The following is a 25,071-nucleotide window of genomic DNA, read 5'->3' as shown; positions in this document are numbered from 1 at the left end:
GCCGCCGGGCCGGGCCGCGCCGGGCAGGGCCGCGCCGCCTCCGCGCGGGCGCCGCCGGGGGGCAGGAGCGGCGGCGCGGCACAAAGTTGCGCTCGCTCCGGCCGCAACTTTCCCGGCGCCTCCCGGCAACTCGGCGGCGGCGGCGGCGGCGGCGGGGTCGCCCCTACCCTGCCCGGCCCGGCCCTGCGCGGGGCGGCGCGGTGCTGCGCGGCGCTGCGCGGCCCCGCCCGGGGCGCGGGGGCAGGTGGCCCCGCGCAGCGCCGCGCAGCGCAGGGCAGCGCAGCCGGCCGCGGCGCCCCCTCCCCGGCGCGGCCCCGCGCAGCGGCGCGGAGCAGCGCGGAGCGGAGCCCCCCCGCCGCGGCTGGGGGCCGGCCGCTCGCCCCAAGTTTCGGTGCGCCGCCGCCGCCGCGCTCCCCCCGCCCGCTCCTGCTCGCTCGCTCCCTCCCCCGCCGCCTGGGCTGAATCTTATTGATCCAGAAGGTGGCTAATTAGCCCTTCCCGTCGTGCCTGGGTAATGAGGCACATGCGCACTGCACTAATCAGCCATTTTTTGCAGGAAACTAATTAGCAGAATAAAGATCCAAAGAGTTTTTTTTCTTCCCAATCATCAGATCTGAGTCCGGGCGCTTCCTGCTCCGGCGACCGCCAGCCCCGCCGCCGCTCCGCGCTCCGCTCCGCACCGCGCCGCTCCGCGCCGCTCCGCCCCGACCGCCGCCGCCGCCGCTGCTGCTGCCGCCGCCGCCCGCGGCCCCCTCGCTCCGGGGGGCTGCGAACTCCCCGACGACGATGCTGCCGCTGGGCAGCGGCGGCGGCGGCGGCGGCTCCCGCTCGGCTCCGGCTCCCGCCCCCGGCTCCCGCTGCTGCTGCCCCGGGCCCCTCCGCGCCGCGCGCCGCCCCAGCCGCCGCAGCCGCCGCAGCCTGCATGGGCTCCGTCCCCCCCGCGCCGCCGCCGCCGCCGCCGCCGCCCGGCCCTGAGAGCGCCGCCGCCGCCGCCGCCGCCGAGCAGCGACCGCGTAAGTGGCAACTTTTCCGCCCCGTCCCCGCGCGGCTCCTCCTGCTCGGGCGCCCGCGCTGCTTTGCATGGGGCCGGTCCGCCCCCCGGCGCGGCGCAGCGCGGCGCGGCTCCCCCGGCAAACTTTGTGCCGCGCCGGGCACCGCGCAGGTGCCGCTGCGCGCCCGCGGAGCGCCCGCCCGCCCCGCCCCGCCGGCCATGGCCGCGGAGCGCCGCGGCGCTGCCCGGCTTTGTGCGGCGCGGAGCGGGGCGCGGGGCGCGGAGCGGAGCGGCGGGGCGCGGGGCCGCGGGCGCGCAGGGGCAGCGACCTCGGCCATCTGCATAATCGATGGGGCGGCCCCGCTGCGCGCTGCCCCGCGCCGCTCCGCGCTGCCCCGCGCCCCGGCCCCGCTCCGCGCCCCGCCGCGCCGCCCCGGCCCCGGCCCCCGCCGCCCCGCGCGGCCGCGGAGAAATCTGAAAGGAAACGCGTTTAATGTTGACTAATTTTTGAGCGTGGGATTAATTTAGTTGACGTTTGCGGGCCTGTTCGGGGAGCACTGACACTTCCCAGGACCCCCGGCGCCGTGTAAGGTTTCTTCGGCGGGATTAAATATGTATAATTCTGTATAGTTAATACACTGGAAAACAAAGGGGCGAAGAACTACTTAAAATTGTTCTCGTCCAAATGCCGTTCCAGCCCTCTGCCCAGACCCTGAAATTTTGCTGCCTAAGTGGGTTTGTCTTGGGGATGTGTTTTGAAATGGAATCGCAAATGAGAGTAATTATTATTTTTATTTTAAGTGGAGAGGTTCAGTTTTGGAAAGAATGCGGCTAGGGGGATGGGAGAGGTGAAGGCAGCAAACGCCACTGTAGGCCAATCCCCCCTTTCTCAGTTTCAGTTTTTAATTACTTAATGCTGAATCGCACAGTGCTTATCTAAATATTTGCAAATGCTCTTTCCTATTGATTCCTCTGAATAAACTGTTCTCCTCTCCTTCGGAGGCAAAGCAATTCGTACTCTTTTGAAACTAAATCTCCAGAGGAGAGTACGCGTTTGTGTGCGGGTACATGTACGTGTGTATGTGTGTGTGTGTATCTACACGTATGTGTGTATTGCGTACACACATTTTTAGTGTGAATTATTTATAAATTGGGTTTGGTTTTTTGAAATTCTTAAACTCCCTCCCCCCCCCTTTTTTTTTGGACTCTGAGAAAGGTCTGCTTCAAGCTGTGCTTTAAGCTGCTCTTGGGTATGTCCTGCACTTTGTGTGGATCTGTAATACGTAGATATCTGGCTTGTCTGTCTGTCCGTCTTTCTCCTCTTCTCACTCCTGTTTAATATGGAGCAATTTTCTGGAGGCTCGGTGACTCCCTCCTTAGGGTCACATTGAGTTCGAATCTGACTGAAGGTGCAGGAATCCTGCAACGGGGGAAATAAGAGAATAGAGAGAATGGGGTCAAGTTGGCTGCTTAGAGGCCAAAACTCCCACAGCTGCCTTTAAAAATATATATATAATATTTGGCTTTCCTCGCCATATTACAAATTGCAGCCTCCCCTTTCAGGTATTTGCTTTACAGCTTAAAGCTTTCTCTTCCTTTTGCCCCCCTCTTGTCCCCCTCCCTTTTTAAGGGAGAAAGGGAGAAAAAAAAAAGGAGGGAAAATAAAAGGAAAAGAAATGGGGGGGGGAAGGGGAAAAAATAAAACCCATTGAGTTTAGGCAAATAAGGTTTGGTCTCCGTATCCTATTACAAAGCACTTTGAATATGCAAGACATCACACAAGACCAGTTATTCCAGTTACGACAAACTTAAAAAGAGAGAAAAGAGAGGCATGTTTAGATTGTAATTTGTTAGAGCAGGAATCATATTTAAAACTCTCGTCTTTTAATTTTTTTTTCCAGCCTTGCATTGTATCCAGCCTTTTTCTGATTTTTTTTTTTTTAATATATATTATTATTATTATTAAAATCTTTCAGTTGAGTTTAGGAAGACTGCTGCAAGCAACACATTTTCTGTATTTTTGTTCCTGTATCTTGGAGGAGAGTTGGCAGGGATTCTGTGGTTTGCAGTTACACAATATGTTATCATGTTTTTAATCACTAAATCATTGCAGTGGTTATAGATTTACAGTCTTAGGGTATTACAGAGAGGAGCAGCGGAGACTCTGTGTGCTCGAACATAGGAGAGCATGCAGCGAACATGCCGGTGAACTTTGGCTGGGAATCGTTCCCCTGCCGCGTTGCGAAGGCGGCGAGAGCGTGCATTTCGGCATCGTCCGTCCGCGCACTTCAGGAAAGTTTGTTTAAATCTCCCGATAGGGCAGGAATTCGGATGGGTATTACGCGAGAGCTGTCATGCGGCGCTGGCGGTAAGCTCTCGGCGGCCGGGAATGGGGACGGGGACGGGGCCCGGTCTGGCCACCTGCGCCGGGCCGGGCCCTGCAGCGCCCGCTGCTCCCGCTTCCCCGTCGTTATGTAACGGAGCCCGTGGCAGCATTAAAAATTCAGCATTACAAGGCGATCGCGATGCTCCCTCATTAGGGAGCGCTGTCTGGTCCGGCAGCAAGTGCGACGCGGAGCCCGGGCGGCGCGGCGGGGGCTCCCCGGCTCCCGTGGACACGGCCGCCGCGGGGCCCGGCTCCCGCTCCGCCGGCTGCCGAGGGGCCGCTTCCCTCGCCGCTCCCAGGGTCCCGTCCGGCCCAGGCCCCGCTCCGCCGGCAGCCTCGGCCAGAAACAAAAGCAAACAAAAGAAACGGAGGGGGGAGAAACTCCGCTTCTGGCTGCGGAGGTTGCTTTGCTGGATGTTTTTATTTTTATTCCCCCCCCCCCCCTTTTTTTGAACGCCGTCATTTTAGGAAGTGCGGGCATTGGGAAGTTTGCTCCGGCCCCTGCGCAGCGGCGGTGACAGCCGGCTGGACACGGACCCCGGGCAGCCCCGTCCCCCCCGGCGCAGCCTTTTGTTCCCGGCCGACAGAGCCGAGCGGAGGCAGCGCCGGGAGCCCCGGCTGCCCCGGCACCTCGGGGCGGCCTTCGGGGGCCGCGGCGCTCTGTGGCCGCCGCGCTCCGGGCCCCCCTTGCCCGGCACGGCACGGCGCAGCGCGGCTCTGCCCCGGGCCTGGCCAGCGCTCGCGCAGCTTCCGCCGGCGTCGCCGGATCCCGCGCTGGGCTGGGGGACGTGCGGCTGGCGGCGTTGCTCTGCCTCCCTGTTGACGCTTTCTTCGGCTTTCCAAAATAATAATAATAGTAATAATAAAAAAGTGCTGTGCCGAGAAGCTGCAAAATGAATCACAGGCTTTTACGTCAACTTTGCTGGGGTGCCGTTTCTCGCTGGCGCTTCGCCCCGCCGCGCGCCACCGGGGGCAGAGTCACCGGGCAGCCGCCGTCTTCCCGCCCGCGGCGCGTGGCGCCCGGGTCCCGGCCTCGACGGCAGGGTCGGGGCCGAAAGGTATTTTTACACCGGAGGGATGGGCGTGCTTGGGAAGAGGCCGGATAAAAACCGTCCCAGCGTTTCCCGGCGCTCCGCTTGCCCTGGCCGGAGCCGCGTGGGCACGGTGGGAGCGGTGCTCCCCGGGCACACTGCGGCCATCGAGGTGGCGTCGTGGCCGCCGGCCGCTCCGGGGCCTGGCTCTTTTGTTTTCCCGGAGTTGGGCATCCCCCCCCACCCCGGTCCCGTCCGGGCCGTGTCGTGGCCCGTCGGTGCCTGACGGGAGATTTACACCTCCCTGTCTCCGCGGAGGAGAGGAACCGGATGAAGGAGGCTCTCCCGGGGAGAAACGCTCTTTCCCGCGCTCGAGCAGGGCGGCCCTGCGTCCTCCTCCCTCCTCTGCCTCCCTTCTCTGCCACTGGAAATTCGGGTCGGGTTTTTAATTCGCGGCGCTGGCGCGGCCGCGATAGAGTTGTTGAGGGCTGTCGTGTCAGGAGAATGGGAATCAAAACATCTGTGCCCGGGCCCGGGCGCAGCAGCCTCTAATGGTTTTGACGGAGCTGTTGTGGTCTGTTGTCTGGAAAATCTGCATTCTGCGTAGTGCCCGAGGGGGGCCGCGGCACCGCAGACCGTAACGCGCGCCTAAATATAACTGCCGCGGCACACTGGGGTGAGGTGAGGGCAGGACGGAGCCGCGCCGGTCCCGCCTCCCGCTCCGGCTCCCATTTGTAATTCATGTGTTTTTGTTTGCTCCCGAGGCCTTTCCTGCGTGGAGGCAGGGATTGCAGAGAGACGCTAATTCTAGCTCCTTTAATAAAAAAAAAAAAAATTAAAAAAAAGGGGGGGGTGGATGACCAGGGTTTCCCTCGCTACCAGAAGCTGGGAATCCGGCAGCGCCTGCCCTTGTGCCGGGGACCCGCGTGCCGGAGGGCGAGGGATGCGGCCAAGAGTGCCTGCTGCTCCTGGAGCAGGTGCCCTGCCGCTGGGGATGGTGTGCCGGGAGAGCGCCACACCCTCGCCCCGGTTGTCTGTGTGTTTTGGGTTTTTTTTTCCCTTTCCCCCTTTTTTCACCCCACCTTTGGCACTGCCGGTTTCCCTTGGCCACGGCCCAGTGTTCCCGGCCAAGCGCCCGTCTGCTGGAGCAGGGAGGCGAGGGGTCCGTCTCCACCGCCGCCGCCAGGAGCGGTGCTGCTCCCCGCCAGGTGCGCGCCGCCCGCGTGCTTGGCAGGCGCCCGCAGACGTGGTTTGAAGTTCGTTCCCGTCTGACATTATCTTTTGAGCCCGGGTGTCGAGAAGGGGAAGCCTGCCGCAGCTCGGCGTCGGGAGCCGCGTGGAGCCCGGATTCCCTGCGCCCGGGGCGCGAGGCCGCGCGGTGGCCGGAGGGTGCCGGTTCGGGGACCCTCATTCGGGATGTCCCCCTGCTCGCCAGCCCCGTCGTGGGCAGGCTGCAGCCTCCCGGGCTTCGCCCTCCGCTTTGCCGCTGTTGGGCGGATATTTAGCTGTGGATTGTAATTGCGTTAGGTTGCAAGTGCCAAACGTGCCTCTTGCGAACAAAAGGTAAAGCAGAGCAGCAGTGCTTTTTCATTCCCCCAGAAAACAAACGTTTCCCAGCGTTTTGAACCACGTAGCTCGTGTTCCCGGGGAGTGCGAAGGTGCCAGCCCTATAGCACTTGAGCTTTCGGGTTTTAAATCCTGTAAGAGGCGCGTTGTGCTGCTTCCTCTGGCGTGGGGTGTTGCTGGAGTCGATGATGTGTTTAGCAGTTCTGGTGAAAGGTTTTCTCCCATCTTCCCCCCCGCCGCCCCCCTCCCCGTACGTGGAGTAGTTAAGCTTGCATGGCTTGTCGCGCGTTAGCTCTCCGTGAACCTTTGCGTTGACGGCACACGCGTGCCTACCAGAGGGCCGTTACGTCCTCGGGCAGGATGGGAGCAGCGGTGTCCTGGGAAGGCACCGTTCGGCCTGGGCCGCGTCTCCGGCCTTGCTCCGGATCTCCAGCCGCCGCTCGGGGTGGCTGCCTTCCCCCACCGCCGGATCCCCGTTCCCGAGATGAACCGTCCCGCTTCCGGGAGCCCTCCTGGCGTTCGTGTCGGAGAGGCCCGCTCCACTGGTCGGCAGCGGGCAGCGTCCGCCGTGACCGGCTGGTTGGCTTCGGAGCAGGAGTTCCGACCCTCCTTCATCTAGGCTGCGCGGCCGGCTGTGTGCGAGCGGGCTGGCGCTCCCGGGAGCAGGCAGAGCGCGTATCCGCACGTTCCCGGCAACGTTACGGCGATGTGCCTGGTGCTGGTGGGTCGGATTGCCAGGTTTCCTCAACCTCTGTGACGTTTGGCGATGTGCTCATCGATTTTGGTCTTTCCTTTTCGTTGCGCCGGAGTTGGGTGAAGAAGCGGAAGAGCCCCCAGTACGGATGAGGGGGATGTGCAGGTGCAGCCGGACGGAGCTCAAGGGGCTGCGGTCAGGTGCAGGGCTCTTGGGGTGGTGCAGAATCTGTGGGCTCTTCGCCGAGGTATTTTTGGCGAGATACTGTGTAATGGAAAAATGTGCTAGCGGGCCTGGAGATGAGTTCAGGAGACTGAATACGGGGAGTACATGAAGCACAGAACCACCTGGTTTCATAGGCCTGTATTTGTGAATTGCAGAAACAGTTAATCAGGGCCGTTCCTCTATTCTGAAGATGAGCTGGAATGTGCAGTGGGAATCCAAAACGAGTATTTCATCCCTGCTTCTTGTGTTGCAGAGGCCCGTGTATAAACCCTTGGACGCTGCCGCAAGAAGCAGAGCGCAGGGCTGCTCCTGAGCTGCGGGGCGAAGCAGGTTCCTGCCGGTTGGTGCTGAGGTTGCACGGTGAGGCCCTGGCGCTCTTTTGGGTTTTCTTTATGTGGCAGCGTTAAGCGTCAGTATGCAGCGGTAGGAGCCGGGTTTGGATGAGTTTACGTGGTGCTCCGGGCACGGCGAAGCCGGCCGGCGCGGTGGCACCGCTCCGACGCGCGGCCAGGGCGGTCTCCTCTCCAGAGGCGCATCCGTTTGTAGGGCCGGGGTTGATCTGCGCCCGCTTGGCTCGCGAGGGAGCAAGAGCTTTCGGCGAGGCCGCGCGCTCGCTGGAGGAGCAGGAGCGCGGCTGGCTGCCGCGTAGCCGGTGTCCTTGCGAGCGTTTCCGATCGGCAGCCCCTTACTGTGCCAGACAGAACTGTAGATGTCAGGCTTTGCACAGGAAGGAGAGCCGGGCGGTGAGGGCGAGGGCGAGACGAGCCTGCGAGCGGCGGGGCTGCGGGTTTCGAATTAACCTTCTGCTTTGTTGCTGTCTCGGGCGAAGCGCCCCCCTGGCCCCCTCCCCGCGCAGCGCTGCGAGAGGCCGGCCGCGTTTGCGTGAAGCCGTTAGCGGGAGCGGGCAGCGGGCGCGCGCTCTGCGGCGGCCCTCCCCTCCGGGAGCCCGCAGCCGGCCGAGCGGAGGGGGTTTCCCCTGCCTCGGCGGGGGACGAGGGGCGGACGAGCGCCCTGGACGTGGTTCAGCTCGGCCGCAGCTGCCAGAGGTGAAAAGACCCTAATGGAGGCTCGCGCTTAACTCGCCGGGCTCCGTGCCTTGTCGTTTCCTGCAGGATGTTACAGTCAGCTTTTTCACATCCAGCTTTAAGGAAAGGGGATTCCAGCCTTTCCTCTGGGAGGCAATTCTGCAGCCTTGATGCGTTTGCTCCTCGAAAGCTCGCTCAGATGTCTCGGCCTAAATTTTTCCCCTTTTAATTTTCTCTTGTTAATTTTGTCCCTTTTAGTCTTACATACTTCCTTCCTAAGTTCCTTTCTTCTTGCTGTTTTTCATCTTCCGTATAGACAGTTAAAAGCAGCTTAACACTGTGAGCTTGTTTGGAAGTCAAAAGATCCGTTCTAGTTCTGACGCTGACTTTGGGCAAACCACCAAATGTTTGCCTCAGCTGGAGCGTGGAGTGGGATAATACTTAGTTCACATGCAGAGACTGTAAGTGAGGGCTAATTACGAAAGAACATAATGTGTCTTAAATTCCAGAAACGTTGTTGCGTCCTTCAATTTCGTTGTTACTTTCTCTGGGTTTTTTTGTTTGTTTTTTTTTCCCCCCTTCCACATAATTCATAAGTTGTTACTGCTTTGCTCCTGCCACCTTGCTGATGCAGAAATACCCTTCCTCTGGGCAGGGGCCTGGAACCGCAGTGTTCCAGCTGTGATTGTGTTGGAGCCCTCTGGAGAAGGATGCTCCCTCCACCTTTATCCACTCGTACGTAGAGAGTTAATTTATGTTGTAGGCCTTCCTTGTTTTCCTGATGTTTTCCACGTGTTGGGGGTTGGCCTCTTGGAATAGGAGGAAGACTGGCTAAGGTAACATATCTGTGGTTTGTGATAGTAACGTGGTAGTTCTGAATCCAGCCAGAACGTATCTAGTCCTAGAGCATCGTGAACGTTCTGGGTCTCAGATAGCAGCTGTAGTTCTGGACTACTTGGAAGGGCTCAACTGCCGTTGTCCTGTTGTCCTGTGTTGCAGTAGTTGCAGTTGCCACTTGCATTTGTTGCAGGCCTTGTTCTGTGGGATCATTACGAACAGATGCCTGGAGTCCTGGTTTCGTTGACCTTTATTTGGATGGAGGAAGAAGGGTGAATCTTCTTATCTGAGCTAGGTTCTTCATTGGCTCACACTTGAGTACTGAGTGCCATCTCCGTTGAGAGGTGGGGAAAAAAGGAAAAGTGCTACCTGCGGTACAGATGGGAGGTGGGGAAACAGGAGCATACCTGACCAAGCTGAAGATCAGCCTGGAAGGCAGAGGGGTTGCCTGAAAGAGCTTTTACACCTCCGTGAGGATGGGCTGTGTGGGAAACCTGTGCTCTGGCACCACAGAAACAGTGGGGAGGTGCTCTTTTTTTATTTTTAGTAACATATTTTGATCTTTCCTATTTTTGCTGCTTCTCAGAGTACAAAGCACTGGCTTGGAGGAGGCCTGTTCGTGTGCATCAGTATTTGTAGCTTTAGAGACTCCAAGTCAAAGCAGTGCCGTGTGTGAAAATGTAGGCAGGCGTACTTTTTTGAAGTCCACCCTGTTCCTCAGAATGAGTTTTTACAGGCATCCTGTTGGTTTCTGTGATGCACCTGATCCCATGCGGTGGGTCAGAGAACCAAGACAGCCCTGCGACGCCTGCTTGGAGGAGTGCGTCAACTCTGGTGTTGGCTTGTTGGCCAAGGAGTAAGGGAGGTGAATAAGAAGCGTCTGCTGCATCACGACAGACTGATGTTAGTGGAGGACAGACTAGGATGAGTTGTGATGGTCTGGCTGGCTAGCAGCAGAGGATAGATGAGACAGAGCACCCAGTATTGCTATGTTTTGTGCCTTTGGCTTGCTAAAGTGTCCTGGAGTGGAACTGGACGTGCGCTGCGTGCTAACGGAGAACGGCTGGCATCTCAGGAGGGCGTGTAAACATGTTGTCCCCCACCGCTATTTCAGAAACCCATTTGGCCAATAGCAGCGTCTGTTTGAAGGAGGTGCCACCGTTTTTTCTTTGGTTGTCTTATTTTAACCAGCCTCTCTGCTGTTTCCTCTTTATTTTGACCGGACTGAAACTCTGGGAGGTTTGCATGAGATCCTGGAAATTCTTGAGGTGGGTCTGGTGCCAAAGCAGCCCTGCATGAAAAGCTCCCTTCATGGCAGGCTTGCAGCAGTTTTACCTGAAACTGCAAATGTTTAAGCAACTGAGCAAAATTTTGAAAGAGTCTAGGGAATTGCTCAAAACCAAGCTGTGAAGGAAGGTTTAACTCTGTGCTGTGGAGCAATAGCTAGCTGGGGTCAGCGTAAAAGCAGGGATAATGTGACTAACTTTTTTCCCCTTGAAATCCCCAAGCAGTGCCCCAGGTCATGGACCTGGTTGTCAGCACAGCTGCTCTCCTAGGTCTTACATGCTGTTGACAATGGAATTGGAAGTGTCTTAACCAACCGTTTATCCATAGATGCTTCTGTGAAGAACATCACTTTTCCTGTGGGTATCTTAAGTGCTACGTAATTTTTGGAGTTGAGATTTCCTTCCATTTATTCTGAGTGGCTGCTGAGCTGTGAAACATCATCTGGTTCCTCCAGGCAGTAGCTGGATGCCAGGATTCTGGTTTTCCTTCTTTCAGCTATCTTTCTCTCAGCTGCTTCTTGCTTCTGCATCTGAAGGTCGTGAAGTAGTAATGGTTAGAGAAATGCTTTTGATGAGATTCTGCAAGAAGCACTGGCCATCCTCTGGAGATCATGGATTATGCAGTTCCTCTGTCACTGGTCTTCAGCACAGATACAGCTGTCTACTGTGTTCAGTTGTCTACCAAAATCATGTCTAGACCTCTCCTGGTGCACGAAGGGAGGGGCAGTGCAGTGACTTAACTACTGAATTGCTGAGGCCAAAGAAGAAATATCCAAGTGTGCGTGTTGTTGTAGTAAGCAGAGAGCACAAGCAAACCATCTCCCTCCTTATGGCTTGCTTTGGCATGTGCGGAAGTTGCTGGGTGCTTCACAGAGCTTTGCGGAGGATTTGGACCTTTCAGAGCGCAGCAAGGCTGCTGTGGGAGGGGTGGCCTTTTGCTTGTGTGAAGCAATGGGCGAGTTCCCCAATTGCAGCCGTGCGAGGCAGACGGGGAAGTACCGCCTAAACAGGAACACGCTGGCCAAGTGAGGTGCTAGGAGCAGAGTTCTCGTTTGCTGCTGAAATCCCGCTGTGCCTTCAGATTTGGGTTCTGGTTTTCCTAGATTTCTGTTGGTGGAGGTCAATGGTTTCTCCAACCTGTATTTTAGAAAGATTTCAGTTCTCTCTATGGGATGGTGAGAGCAGGAGTGGGCTGGTGGAAGCGGGAAGGTTGTTGGTTCTCCGTCTCTTGATGGCTTCGTAGGTGGGTCTGGGCGACGGTGTCCCTCTGTCGGAGTTGACGGGCTGCGGGTCCAGGGGGATGTCCTGGCTTCCCGGCACTTGGGTGGAGAAGTGTTGGACAGAGTCTCGTTTTTACCACTGATGGCGCCCAGTGAGAGTCTTCTGCGTTTTAAAATTCAAAAAAGACAGAGGAAACAAAGAAGCTTGCAGCTTTTCTTTTGAGAGTGGCATGCCAAGAGGGAAAAGATGGTATTTTTGTCACAATCTTTCCCTTTTGAAACAGTAGAAATATTAGAAGCCTTTTCTGCATTTTGTTGGAGGCCTTGCTGGGTTAGGGAACAAGAGTGGGTACTTTCTCATCTTCTATTTTAAAGAATGTCAGATTTAATGAAGCCAAACTTTCTGTTTTGTTGTTACTGTTACCTAGCTGTTAAGTGATTGGAAATAGCTCAACAGCCCAGTGGTGCGGAGGATCCTGGACAGGTCCCGTCTCGCTTGTTCGGTCTTCGGTCCCCAGACACGGTGCCAAAACGATATTTGTTAGTTTTGTATAACCAGTATGATACGAGGATCCCAGGGCAGGTCCCAGCTTCAGACATCACGTTCGTAACTGCGTTCAGCCGCGGCTTGTGCCTTGACGGCTAGAAATAAGAGGACCGAAAGTCTAACAGTACCGATCATTCATAAAAGGAGAAGATAGTGGTAAAAGAGGACTTCTGTTGGGAGGAGCAATACCCAAAGTAGCTGTAACAGAAAAAACAGAGATTGTTCTTTCTATTTGATATCTTCACTGTGTTGTGTGTAACAGTTCTTTTTTTTTTTTAAGTTTCCTTTTTCCTTGTATGAGCCTCTTGTACAGCAGAGCAGAGGAAAAGAAACACTTTTAACAAAAATAGAGCATGTGTTTTCTTAAAATGAGATTGCTGTGGCATGTTTAGGGCTTGAAACTGTGTGGCTTTGAAGTTGACTTCATTTCACGCTGGTGATATCCTTTTAACTGTCTTAAGTAAACAATACAATTCAGCTGTGAAAAGTGTCTTGTAAAAAGCTATGCTTGCTTTCTAATTCTGATTGTTTCAAAGATTTTCATAACAAATACTCTCCTTACTAGCAAACCATTCCTTCTTAGAAAAGTTCGCATTGATTTATTATTATTTTTTCAGAGGATTTACTTGCACATTAGATTGTCCTGTGGATATTATTTTCAGGTCAAGAACGGTTTATTTTAGTTTGGCTTAATTGAATTGGAAACAGTTGCAAGTGATACCAAACTAGCTACTTTTAAACCAAAGTGAGAACGTCCACGTGCAGGTTTATGCTGCGGTGAGTCAAGCTGCATTCACACCTTAACCTGAATTTCTGCAGTTTGCTCGTGTATGCAGACACTTGGCGAGTCGGTGTCTTGGGGAGCTTAGCTTTGCCTGTGGTGTTTTGCAGGGGTAAGGGGAGCTGTTGTGCAGGGGTGCGAGGAGTCAGAAGCAAGGGGGAAGTTACGGAGGCCACGGAGAGCTTCGCGCGCTGGGAGCCGGTGCTGCTGCGGAAAGCCGTCTTGCCTGGGACGCTCCCGTCTTCCTGCTGCACGGAGCTTTGGTGCAGCGGCAGGGGGAAGTAGTTCAGGGAAGGGTCCTGGGTGAGAAAAGCCCTGGCAAAGGAAGAAAGAGAAACTTCCTCAATCTTTTTTTGTTTGCTCTTTGCCAGCTTCCCTTTAGGTTGGAATAATCGTGTGATACGGTGCGTGGCTGCACAAGTTGCTGTGCCGACACAGAGAGGAGCAGTGCGGAAACTCGTGCCCTTCCCAAAGGGACGATAGCAGGGGACCGTCGCTTTCGCTGCTGTGCTGGTTAGAGCGTATGTTGAATTATGGCCTGACTGTCCGCTTGTTGTAGGGTTGCTGTAAAAAGAGGCACTGCTGTTGCTCGTTTTTCCTTTCAGGAGTTCAGCACAGTTTGAGTTAAAGGGTTTTTGTGCAGCCTCTCAGGTCTCGCCGTGCAAAAGCTCTCTAGCTTTATTCTGGTGCTTTGGGAGGAGAGGCCGACCCGCTCAGCGCTGTAGGCGCCTTCTGGACGTGTCACTCGTGTGCGAGTCCCAGCTGACGAGAGCTGGTAGTTCTGCTTATGGCCGCAGATGAGAACTACTGAAATCCGCGGTGGCGGTTCTCTGTTCAGCTGTGCAGGGTTTCCTGCCTCGAAGCGCTGCAGTTTCTCCTTTAACTTTCCCTCTCAAGCCTGCTTGCTGCCAGCAGGCTGACGGAGCACGCACAGACCGGGGTATGTTTTCAGGCCGAGGTCCTGGCTACGCGCGTTGCTTTATTTTCTGCCCCTGTGTAGCTCCATCTGTGCAGCTGCACTGTTGCAAATCTCTACTGCAGATTTTGTGCTCCAGTAATCTTTATTACTGCGCCTCTCACCCCTGCCAAAGGCAGGCACGTCCGAAAAACTGCTTAGCCTAGATTATACTTCTGTCTGTATTTTGGTCCACTTAAAAAAAAAATCATATTTGCTTCCCCCCAGTCCTCTGTAGTATCACTGGTCTATGTAAGTTTGAAAGAGCTGTCTCCTGTTCTGCGAGACGTTCATGCATTCCCTGCGCATCTCTGTTGTCCTCTTTCCTTTCCCTCCAGCCAGATTAACCTAGAAACTCTCAATCTTATTTAAAATTTTGATAGTTTCAGTAGTTGTAGAACTCTACTCTTCTGTTTAGTGTTCTTTGCAGTTATAAAACAAATATCTGCTGCAGGTTTTGAAACTTATTTTGTTTTTATTTAAGCAATTGCATAGTAACTTTTAGAAGTGATCTCTTTCCTGTCTCTGCTAACATTGTAAAGGCTGTGGAATATAGTTGGATGTAGCAGAGGAGATGGCAGAGGAATACAGGCATACCTCGTTCTATTGCGCTTCGCTTTATTGTGCTTCGCAGATACTGCTTTTTTAACAAATTGAAGGTTTCTGGCAACCCTGCGTCGAGCAAGTCTGTCGGCGCCATTTTTCCAACAGCATGTGCTCACTTCGTGTGTCTGTCACATTTTGTACATTGGTTTTTTTAGGCATAATGCTATTGCACACTTAGACTACAGTATAGTGTAAACATAACTTTTATATGCACTGGGAAACCAAAAAATTCGTGTGACTCGCTTTATTGTGATATTCGCTTTATGACGGTGGTCTCGAACCGAACCTGCAATATCTCCGATGTATGCCTGCATACGGGCTAGAAGTGAAGGGTGAGGGTTGCCTAAGCATATTTAATATTCTTTTTCCTGAGCGCAGGTTATATTGGGGTTGAATTTTGCATTTGAATTTTTTGGGACGTCAGCTTTGTTTGTGCAGCATTCTCGTCGTGTTTGCAAGTCGGGCGTGTTTAGGCTGCGGGGCCAGGTACTCGTTCAAAGTGCGTATGCCTGCACCCGAATAGAAAAGCCGAGGGGGGGGAGCGCCTGCGGAGCCGCCTGCGCGCGGGGCCGACCTCCCGCGGCAGCTCGGCGTGGGGCCGTGCGCTCGGCGGGAGTTGTTATCCCCCGCACGAACGCGACGTTAGAGCTGAGAGCCTCAGGATCGCTGCCGCTTCTCTGACATCTGGCATGGCAAAGTGTGCAGTGGGGTTTGGTTTGGTTTGGTTTTGTATTGACTCAAAGCCAAAATTGTACGATAAGGCCTACCGAGTGAGAAAATTTTACCGGGTTTGTTGGGACGTTTCAGACGGGGATGAACTGGCCCAACTCTGTTGCGTAGGTGAACTCTACTTGTGTGCAAGAGTGCCTTCTCCCTTCTTCTTTTGGTCGATGCTTGATTTGTCCGTGTAGGGTGTTGCACTAATTTACCTCCATCAGTTGCTATAATGATTTAGCTTTGTTCGTACAACATTTAGCCGAGTTCCACATCACTTCGGCCGTGTCCTCCAACGGTAACAGACGTCTTTGTGTAGGTGCCCATTTCCCTGGTTGTTAAAGAACAGTTCCCTGTATGAAGCCATCAGATTCTGATTGTTCCCACAAATTGAGGATTTCTTAGTAGTTTAATCTTTACAAAGTGGTTAGTGAAGAAAAACTTTATACTCGAGTGAAAGTGTGAGTTCAGCAACTGGCTTCCAAGGTAGAACAAAAAACCAGATTGCTCCTTCGAGCACTCGCTCAAGAGCTTGAGCAAGAAGGATGGCTTCCAAGTTAAAGGACATGGGAGAGAAATTACTTGCAACGTTTGAAAACAGATAAATCAAAGAATTTACAACAACTTCTGAATTGAGGGGGGGAAAACGAGTTTAGAATATTGTAACTTTGATTTATTTATTTATTAGAACAGTTTAGGTCTGTATTATCTGTTGTTCTTAGGCCTCGTCCTTTCAGTCTTGCTTGATCATTTAAACTTGGCTCCTGTTTAGACGTGTCATGCTGCAGCCTCTCTAAGAAACCAGGCGTGCTCTTTGACTACAGATAAGGAAGTAATGAATTTTTGAACACCGGTTTGAAAATGCCTGCCTAGGTGTAGCTTAATGAATGTTTTCCGTTTGCAGAGGGTCTTCATATATTTTATGTGGGGGGAACTGGGCAACTGCAGAACTGTCTGCAGACTCAGGGCTCCATCCTTCTGTTGCTTTGCATGCCGTTAAAGTTGTCAGTCTGTGTTCAGCGTTTCAGTGACTACAAACTTACGTTTAATAAAAGTCACTGTGGACGTTGTCTTGGGATCTTGCCAGGGAGAATTTCCTGTTTAAAATTAGAAAGTGGATTTTTTAAAACCTTGATATAAACTAGTAATTGCTAGAGTTTTCTTCTAAATCCTAAGATGCCAGTCGGGGGAAAAAACAAAAATCAAAACTAGTAGCATTGCACAATTTGGCCTTTTGTGAGAGGAAGAGTAGCGAATGCTTTGTAATCCCGAGCTGTTCTCTCTGTGGTAATGAGTAGCTCGTTAGGCAGTGTGCAAACGCGAGGAATCCGATCGTCTCACTCCTCACCCCGCATGCTTGGAAAGAGCCGAGATGGTTGAACTGTGCTGCCAAACACACCTGCAGCCTCTGGTGACGCTGGAAGAAGTGCCAAAAATCTCAGCAGCAAGGAGGAAAGCCAAAGATAAAATACAGTGTGATAAAGAAAACTGTTACAGTTTTGGCTTTTGAAAGGGTGAACTTGGTGAACTGTAGTAGTAGCCCTGGATTTTGGCCTGTTCAAGTCATTTTTACTGTTTCTTTCGTCGTAATGGCTTTTGGGCATGTTCTTCTGATGCATCAGGTTAGGTGTGTTATTTGTTATTTATAACCTGTGGCTTCTGTGTTCGCCCTGGAGGAGGAACTTTGAGATGAAGACTCCTGCTGGTATACTGTATCTCGAGGAATCAAACTTCTGAATCTCCATATTTTCCTAAACACTTCCCCCCCCCCTTTTTTTTTTAAACCTGAGTTTATATTTCTCAGAATGGGGTTGCTGGAGTTGGAGCCATGCAAATGTGAGCCAGGTGCTTCATCCACAATCTGCATGAAGTGTTTGTGGGTGGATGTCTAGCAACCTGCATGAGGCCGCTGCGGTGCAAGGGAGAGACACAGAAGTGCTCCACCACTTCCGTGACCACGCAATATGAGGTTTATCCTCCCCGATGGCATCATTGCCGTTGCAGTATGGCTTGCAGGAGATGTCCAATTACGGTTCCCCCAGTCATGGTACTTGCTCTGCTGGGCAGAGGCTCTCTGCACCCTCACCCTATTCCTGGAGGAGCTCTGCTCCGGTTCTGGGGAATCACCTCTTCCGTGAACACAGCTTTGGGTTTTCTATTGCCAGCTGTTGCTTTGCTGTTAAGTGAGATGAATTTATCTTTATTTTTTCCTTTCTTTTTTCTTTCTTTCTTTCTTTCTCTCTTTTTTTTCTTTAATGGGAAGAAACCTTATGCCTGTTGGGCTCCTGTTGCTGCTGGTAATAGGAGTGTTTAGAGAGATAAGGACCCCTTTCCCCCTCTGCCCTCCCCCAGGAGGAAGTTGGCAGCCTGCCTCGAAGTGAACAGCTCCGCTCAATGACCCACCTAGAGTGGCTGTCCAGGCTGGATTTGTATATGCTAATAGGCCTGACTTGTCCTAGCTTGTTTGTAATGATTTGTGGCTGCATTTATATGCAAATACTAACAACTTGCTGCTGAGTTAATTAGCGTTTTTTCTCTTTGCTTCCTGGAGCTTTAGCAAAAGGTCTTTATTCTGCCCACTTCGGTTGTCTGACCCGTCCCACCCACTCGCCCAGCCGTGGCAGCGCTGCCTGTGCGTCGGGTTGCCAGCTCGCCTGTCCCGCTCTCTGCGGCACAAGTATGCGGCACGGTTCGGTGCGGCATGGCCCCACCTCGGACCTGCTGCCACCTCGGGGCTTCTTCCCCTCTTCGAGGCCTGGTTGCACGAAGCCACTGGCGACTGTCTTGTAGCTCGCAAGAAAGCTGTGTATTCTGTGCGTCTTCCAAGTAATCGTCGAGGTAGGATGACGGGATACTTGCAGCATCCACGTGAGAACTTTGCTACCTGACTCTGGTAGTTGCTGGTTTACCAAAAAGAAGACCCAAACCAGCTTGTTTCTGTTCTGGCCATGCAGAACGCTTGCTTCCTCATGTCCTCACTGAACATTGAAAGGGTGAACTTGGTGAACTGTAGTAGTAGCCCTGGATTTTGGCCTGTTCAAGTCATTTTTACTGTTTCTTTCGTCGTAATGGCTTTTGGGCATGTTCTTCTGATGCATCAGGTTAGGTGTGTTATTTGTTATTTATAACCTGTGGCTTCTCGAGTCCACATGGCTCACATTTGCATGGCTCCAACTCCAGCAACCCCATTCTGAGAAATATAAACTCAGGTTTAAAAAAAAAAGGGGGGGGGGGAAGTGTTTAGGAAAATATGGAGATTCAGAAGTTTGATTCCTCGAGATACAGTATACCAGCAGGAGTCTTCATCTCAGATGCGATCAGATGGATGATCCTCACCAGACAGGAGGCTCCGAAGGCCTCTCTGGTGACCTGGACATGACAAGGATGGAGTGGGAATTGTTGGCCTTTGACATCAGCTCTGAATTTGATTTTCCCTTTTGAGGAGGGGAAGGCAGGCATTTCCTCTTCTCTTGGGAACAGTATGTTTGTGCACTAGGCGGGACTCGAGGATTTTACTCATTCATTTTAATTGTTCTGTCTTACTTCTCATAGTCAGTGCAGGTGTTCGCTTTTGCTGGAACTGTGCAAGTCACAAGTCAAGCTAAGAGATGCTTGTTTTGCTCTTGGGCCAGAGATGGAGCGCAGGGGTCTGCAGTGAGAAACCCTGGACGTAATGGGGCAGGAAGAGTCCTGGGTGCTGTTTTACCCAACAAACATAGAAGAATGGAAGGAGTGCTATTCCCGAGGAATTTTAGGAGCCTTGGGAGCTCTTTGCTAGCTCTTTGCTTTGCTATCTTGCACTACCATTGCTTTGCTCTTTTCCATGCTTGTCCCTCCCTTCCTCCTTTCTGCCCTCAAGCAAAGTCTTTTTCACAGTTACTGAGTCAGAACAGCTTTTTTTTTTTTTTTTTTTTTTTTTTAAGCTTTTGTTTTTACTCTTGAAAGGTAGGGCCGTGGCTTCACAGCTGCAGGGGCAGAGCGGAGGAGACCCAGCCTGCCGCAGCCTCTAATCTCTGCTAGAGCTCCCACTCCCTGCCCTGCGTGGGAGGAAGGCGCTGCAGCGCGCTCGGTCCGTCTGCGAAGGAGGCTGCACGCGAGCAGCTCGGGGAGGCTTGAGGCCTGGGACGGACCCTCGTGGGTAAAGGCAGTGCTAACAGGAATTTGGGGCAGGGAGGCTTTCCTAAAGAGAAGCGGTGATTCTCTCTCCCCTTGTGACAGGTATTTTACAAGTTTGTATTTTAGGTGGCCTAGTTTTATTTACTTATTTTCATATCTTTTCTGAGCACTGTTTAGATTGCAAATTCTTTGGGCCTTAAATGGCATGTCAGATTTGGGGAATATCTAGATGATGGGAAGGAAGTAGGTTAAAATCTGAGGCTAAGGCCTGAAAAGTCAAAGTGGAAATTGGTAAGCCTTTGTCCCTAGATTGCCTCCTCACCCCCACCCAGCTTTCTAATATTTCAATAATTGGTGTTTTCTTATGTGATTGTGAAGGAGTGAATTTAAGGTGGAATGGAACAACTTCTGCTGATCTGGATCCAGTGGTAAGAGGGGAATGTACCAAGTTAGGTGAGGAGCTCTGTCTCCTGACATGAAAGCTGACAGAATGGGTAGCTAGCTGGTTAAGAGGCTTTTACCCTGTTTCTAAAGCATCAGTTTTTCTGTATTTTCACCAGCACCTGATGGCTAGGACAGTGAAGGGGTTTTGCTGGAGTATTTTATTTCTGTTCCCTGCTCTAACATCCTTCTGAGTTGATGAAACTCTTCTCATGCTCAACGGTGTTTGTCGTTGTTTGGATTTTAGGCCTAGAAGATGCGTTTTCCCCCTTTTCTTACTTTTACTTTACTTTTACTTCCTCGTTTCACATCCTGCAAGATGAAAGGAGGTGGAATTGCAGACCTGTCCTGCTGCCATGCTGGATAACATGGTTTTGATTAATCCGAGGGGAGAAAAGTCAGTTTCTCATAGCAACCCTGATGATTAAAACTTCAGGAGAGGCAATTATTCCTGGTGTACAAAACTCCCTTACCACACTTGTCATGGGTGGTTTTTAGAGCTCATCCACTGTGGCAAGTTGCTGCTGCTTTTCATAGCAGCTCTTGTGGAGGTTTTGACAGACAGATGCCTTCCCCCTACCCCTCTCTCTTGCCTTTTTGTTTCTAGACTTTTCTGTGCAGAATACATTCCTCCCACAGAAGGATTAGCACAAGAATGCAAATAGCTCTAATTGCGAGATCCAGGATTGGGCTTCCGCAGACAGGCAGGTTTTTGGAGGGGGCGGTTGAGCAGCGGGGTTTCACAGTGTGTTGGCAGCTTGCTTCTGTCCCGTGGGCAGTTCTCAGCTACCTGTCTCAGACTAGCTGGGACAAGGGCACAGAAGTGGATTCCCACCTGGAAAATAGCTTGGGACAGTTCCCCTTTATTCCTGAGTTGTGTGAGTAGAGTCGTGCTTCACCGCTGCCAGAAGAGCTGCGGCTCCCTGAGCCGACCTCCGTGCTGCCACTGCCGGCCCGTCTTCCCACCGCTCCCGGCCATGTGTCCTCCCCTCCTGGGTACCAGCCATGGTGCCTGCTGGCGCGCCTTCTTGGCAGAAAACGATTTCTTTCCCTTCCCTTCCTTGTGGCTCCTTGTCTGGGCCCATTTGCGGAGGCGGTTCGGCACGGCGCTGCGGGGAGAGGGCCAGTGCGGGGAGGAGAGCGGGCGAAGCTCGGCCGTCGGCTGGATGGAGCCCTCTCCCCAAATGCAGCAGCCAGCCGCAGCACTTGGTAGCCGGGAGCAGTTTTGTGCTGTAGTTTCTTTGGCAGCAAAGTCTGTGCCATGCACTGGGTTGGTGAAATGATCTGGAATAAAAAAAAGCAGCATCTTTCTAACGGGGGGCCTTAATCTTCCTCGTTCTACCGAATTGAGAAGCTGGCTGGTGAGAAGCTGGCTGGTCCTTGCATTGCACAGTGTGGATGGTCAATGTCCTCTGCTGGTTTGTGGGCCGGAGGACATGTACTGACTATCTCGTAGTGGTTTCAGCACATGGTGGGCATCGCATTGATCTCAGAGGCTTGCTCAAAGGTGGAGAATGCATCCTTTAGTAACTAAAACCTGTTGCTTCTGGCTAAATTGTTTTCAGATCTTGTATATGAATTGTTTGAGCACTTCCCCAAAAGCCAATCAAAACATATCGGCCCATAGAAATGTTTTCCCTTAAAAGTTCAGAGAGAAATTCTGTCACCTTGAGCACTCATAACAAACAGTAGATGTGTTTACTTTCAGAAGGTACGGCTGTCCCTCACACTCGGTCCCCCTTAGCTTGCCTTCGTTCTTGGAGTTTTTCTTTCTTTGTATCTTTCTTTTTTGTTGACTTAATCATTATTTAAGACTTCCTTAAACTACCTGGTTCAAACAGACTCCGACACGTGATGCGAGAAGTGCCGGTGACGTTTGTTGGCACGTTCTACGCGGAAGGTCAGAACTGCTCACATGGAAACCGCGCTGGGCAGCGTCCTCGTGCATGACGGGTTCACCAGGGAGCCGCACCGGCCGTGTTGCTCGCCCAAAAGTGTGAAACCCAGACCGTGATCCCAACCAGGAGCCACTGGGGTCCTGCGTCTGGAGTCCGATAGTAGCAGAGCTCACGAATGCGTCCCGCAAGCGCGGCCGGCAGTGACTTTGTGCAGGTACGCGGCCACGTCGTGCCAGGCAAGCCGGAGCGGGCTGGCATGGCGCGCGGGGTGTCGGATGTGCACTGCGTGCTCCGAAGGGCTTTGTCGCTGACAATTTCTATGGCCTTCCTAATCTTTAAAAGATGGTATGTTACTTTGGTACCCACGCCCTTCCCAGTGTTAATGAATGCATCTTAATTCCACCGTTTTCCTCATTTTGGAGACAGAATAGAGATGGAGGCCACTGCCTTAGCAGGAGGTCTGCTTGGGCACTGGTGGTACCTGTGATATTGGACTGCTCTTGCAGCAGAAGCAGGGAACTTCACACACAGCCACCACTGACTTTGCAGCTGTTTTCACCTGAGCGTCCCCTGAGCAGAGTTAGGTAACGATGTGGTATGGTAACGGGGACGACGGGGATAGCAAACCCATGCATCAGTGTTCTCACCCGTGCTCTGTCAGCGCTGCAGCCGTGGTGTGGTTTCCCTGAGCTGTGCGTGCTCGGGCGCTGTGGTTACGTGACTTGCCCAACGTTACCCAAGGGGACGGAATTTAGAATCTGTTACTGTAACCAGGTTGCTCTTTTTTTTTCCTTTCTGAAATACTTTTCTGTTGGAGACAAGACCTAGTTACCTGTTTACCTTAATGAGCAGCTGAACATCTCAAACTTCTCCCTGGAGAAGTAGGTAATACATTTCGCTGAGCAGCAGCGATCATCATCACATCAAACATCAGCAATCTGGGGGATGGCCATCTTTAAAAATGTTCGCTGCAAGCGCTGAATTATGCTCTGGGTTAGAGTGGTCTTGTTTAACTACAGCTGTGAAAGAGCCTGTGCGAAGCCTGCAGTGAGGGATCCAGTTCCTGCTCCGGGGTAGGACTCTCCTGAGGTTTTCGTTATTCTTTGACTTCTGCTCAGGAGCTAAGTTAAAAATGGGAGAATCCGGCCAAGTCATTGTTGCTCTTGAAATTCGAGTTTCCACTTGGCATCTTTGTCTTCCCCAGGAAAGCCGCGGGTAGAAGAGGGGTTGGTGTCTGCCAGGGGGACAGCATGGGCAGCGTTTGGGTGCTCTGCTCCAACCCTGCACCCTCGTGGCCGGGGTGGCGCGGTCCGTGCGCTGCTGCGTGGGTCTGGAAGGAGCCTGAAGCAGGATGGTTCTGGCGCCTGGTCCCTGCTGGGACGGGCTGAGCTCCAGCTGCCTGACCCTGGGTGAAAAGTTCAAATCTGCATTTAAAAAGAGAAGAGCGTTTAGCATTTGGGATGGTCTCCAATCCAGTTTAAACTTTTTTATTTATTTACAGCTGGGCCGGTCTCTTGCTAAGACCTCGTTCAGCCTTGCATCTGTGGCCAGTACGCTGCAGGATCCCCACTGCCGTTGGTTGGACTTGGGCTCTTTGGAGAGCTTGGTTTGTGCGGGGAGAGGGGATTTGGAGCTTGCTGTGTAGAGTGCTGCAGACCTCACGTGGACTCTGAAAGCCTTCTTGATGAGGATGTATCCCAGGAAAAGCTGGAAAAGCTTGTGCTTCCTTCGTCGTCTTGTGTGTCCCTCCACAAGGACTGTGGAGGACTTTGCTCAGGTCCTGCCGTGCTCCGATGCGGCGCAGGTGGAGCGCTGCTTCGGCACAGCGGTAGAGGCAGTTGGCAAGGGCTGAGCGTGCAGCCCGCGTCCCGGCTCGGCCGGGCTGCTCTCCCCCGTGCTGCTCCTGGGAAGCGCCGGCCCTCGGCCGGGGCATCCCGCCCCCGGGGAAGGCGTTGACGGCTCGGGCTCCATGGAAGCCCTGCAGGATTGTAGGGAAAGCCTCCCTCCCCCCTCGGTGTTCGGAAATCTCCATCGGGATGGCCAGGCGTGCCTGCGGAGGGGACTCGCGTTTCCATGGTAACGCGGCCTGCCCCCACGCGGGGCCCGGCGCGCGGCCTGGTCCGAGCAGCGCTGGCCGTCTGGCGAGGGCGAGCGAAGCGCCGAGCGGCGTCCGTCCTGCCGCGCCGAGCTGCGCCTCGCCTCCCCGCTCCGGTCCTCCTCCTCCGGGGCCTCCGGTCCTCCTCCTCCGAGGCCTCCGGGGAGCTTGGGCGGATGTCCGTGGCGGCCTGGGGCGCCTCTTGCTGACCCGCCTGCTGTACTAGCCGCTTTCCTTCCAGAACGCGCGCCGAGCTCCGCAGCAGGTCTGGATAGCACCTAGTAGCTTTCGTTTGTTTACAAGAGCGTTAAACAAATATAAATAGTTCAGCTTCCCTCCTTGCGGCGTCAGGTTACCTCTGGTACAGGCTCGAGCGCGGCTGTGAACGGAGATTAAGGAGGCCCCCAGGGTTTCATTTGCTGTTCTTCCTCCATTCTGATGCTAAGCAGTAGGTTTGTAACCTGCCGGGAGCAAGATACTGCTCTGTTTCTTCTGCAAGACTTCGGGACCCTGCCCTCTGGTCCGCACGGCTATGGAGAAATGAGTTTTGTGACCCTTATTGATAGGGTGAGGCCTGGAGAACAAGGAGCCGGAGGAGGTCTCTCCCTGTGCGTTCATTTTGTCTGCTTCGGTACTTCAGCTTGGAGAAGGGGATGGGGCATGTTTCCGCCCGTTTCAATCTTTGCCTGTTGATAAAGCATCTGAAAGTTTAATTTCACTTCGTTTTCAAAGGTGACCCAAGAAGAATCTTAACAGCTCGCTTGCTTTATCGCCTCCACAGCCCGACAGCCCAGCAGCCCGCCAGCAGCGCTCTGCAGGGAGATGGGCTCGCCCGGGTTGTGGAGGTTATCTCCTCAAGAAGGGCTGAAAAATGAAAAGTGCCAAAAGGCAATTTTTTTTTTTTATTCAGGCTGTTACAAAGTCGTTGATACCTAGTACCTTTTGGGAGAGGGTATCTTATAATGGAATAACTGCAATGATAGGGAACGAGTTGAGATACAACTGGGAGATTGAACTCAAAGTCCCCGGAGTTGCTTCATCAAGTCATCCTGCAAAATCCTCGGTGTCTGTTCCAGCGAGACGCTTGCTCTTTTGCTTGGAGCGTTTCTGGATGCCCAAAAGGAAGAGTGAAATTTTCAGTGCCGCGTTTCTTTGCATTGCTGATTTGGGGAAAGCAGCTTCTGCAGATGGGGAATGGGCCGTTCAGCTCTTCTCTCTGATGTCAGCTGTGCCAGCACGGGACAATTTTATTTGCAGCACTATCATCATTACAGAGTTATGTTTTTTTTGTCTGGAAACACTTAAATAGTGTTTACTCCCTGTCTCAACAAAATGCAAAATAACAAACAGATTTGGGGGAAGGGAGGTGTAGGGATGCGTAACAGATGGTGAAAACAGGTTGTTATTTTCCCTAGTCCTTCCCTTTTCCCCAAGAAAACAATTCTGCCCTTTTCCTGTTGTTAAACAGCAGCAGGTTTGCTGTACACCTGCTAAGTTTGTCTGGTTGTAACGGGGAAAATGAAATGGTTGGTGTGTTTTGAACTCTGTTTGAGAGCGGGAAATAAGGTTGGGGAGATAAAGCTCACCCTTTCTCCTGTGGCTTCTATTTTCTGTATGAATAAGGGTGGAAATACTGATTTGCTAAAATCCTTGTGAG

The 25,071-nt window shown here is 53.1% G+C and overlaps 1 protein-coding gene across 1 annotated transcript in view; it reads left to right on the top strand.

The window, feature by feature from the left end:
- Nucleotides 1-939: 939 nt before the first annotated feature.
- The window catches only part of ZFHX3 (zinc finger homeobox 3), a 195,438-nt gene continuing 171,306 nt past the window's right edge, over nucleotides 940-25,071 (top strand). The window contains exon 1 of the mRNA XM_067302299.1: nucleotides 940-1,013. The gene's annotated coding sequence lies outside the window, so the exon portion shown is untranslated. The remainder of the gene's footprint in view (nucleotides 1,014-25,071) is intronic.

This window comes from Apteryx mantelli, chromosome 10 (assembly GCF_036417845.1).
Source record: "Apteryx mantelli isolate bAptMan1 chromosome 10, bAptMan1.hap1, whole genome shotgun sequence".
Classification (NCBI taxonomy): Eukaryota; Metazoa; Chordata; class Aves; order Apterygiformes; family Apterygidae; genus Apteryx; species Apteryx mantelli.
The sequence above is the reverse complement of the archived record's forward strand: the minus strand, read 5'-3'. Positions and strand labels throughout refer to the sequence as shown.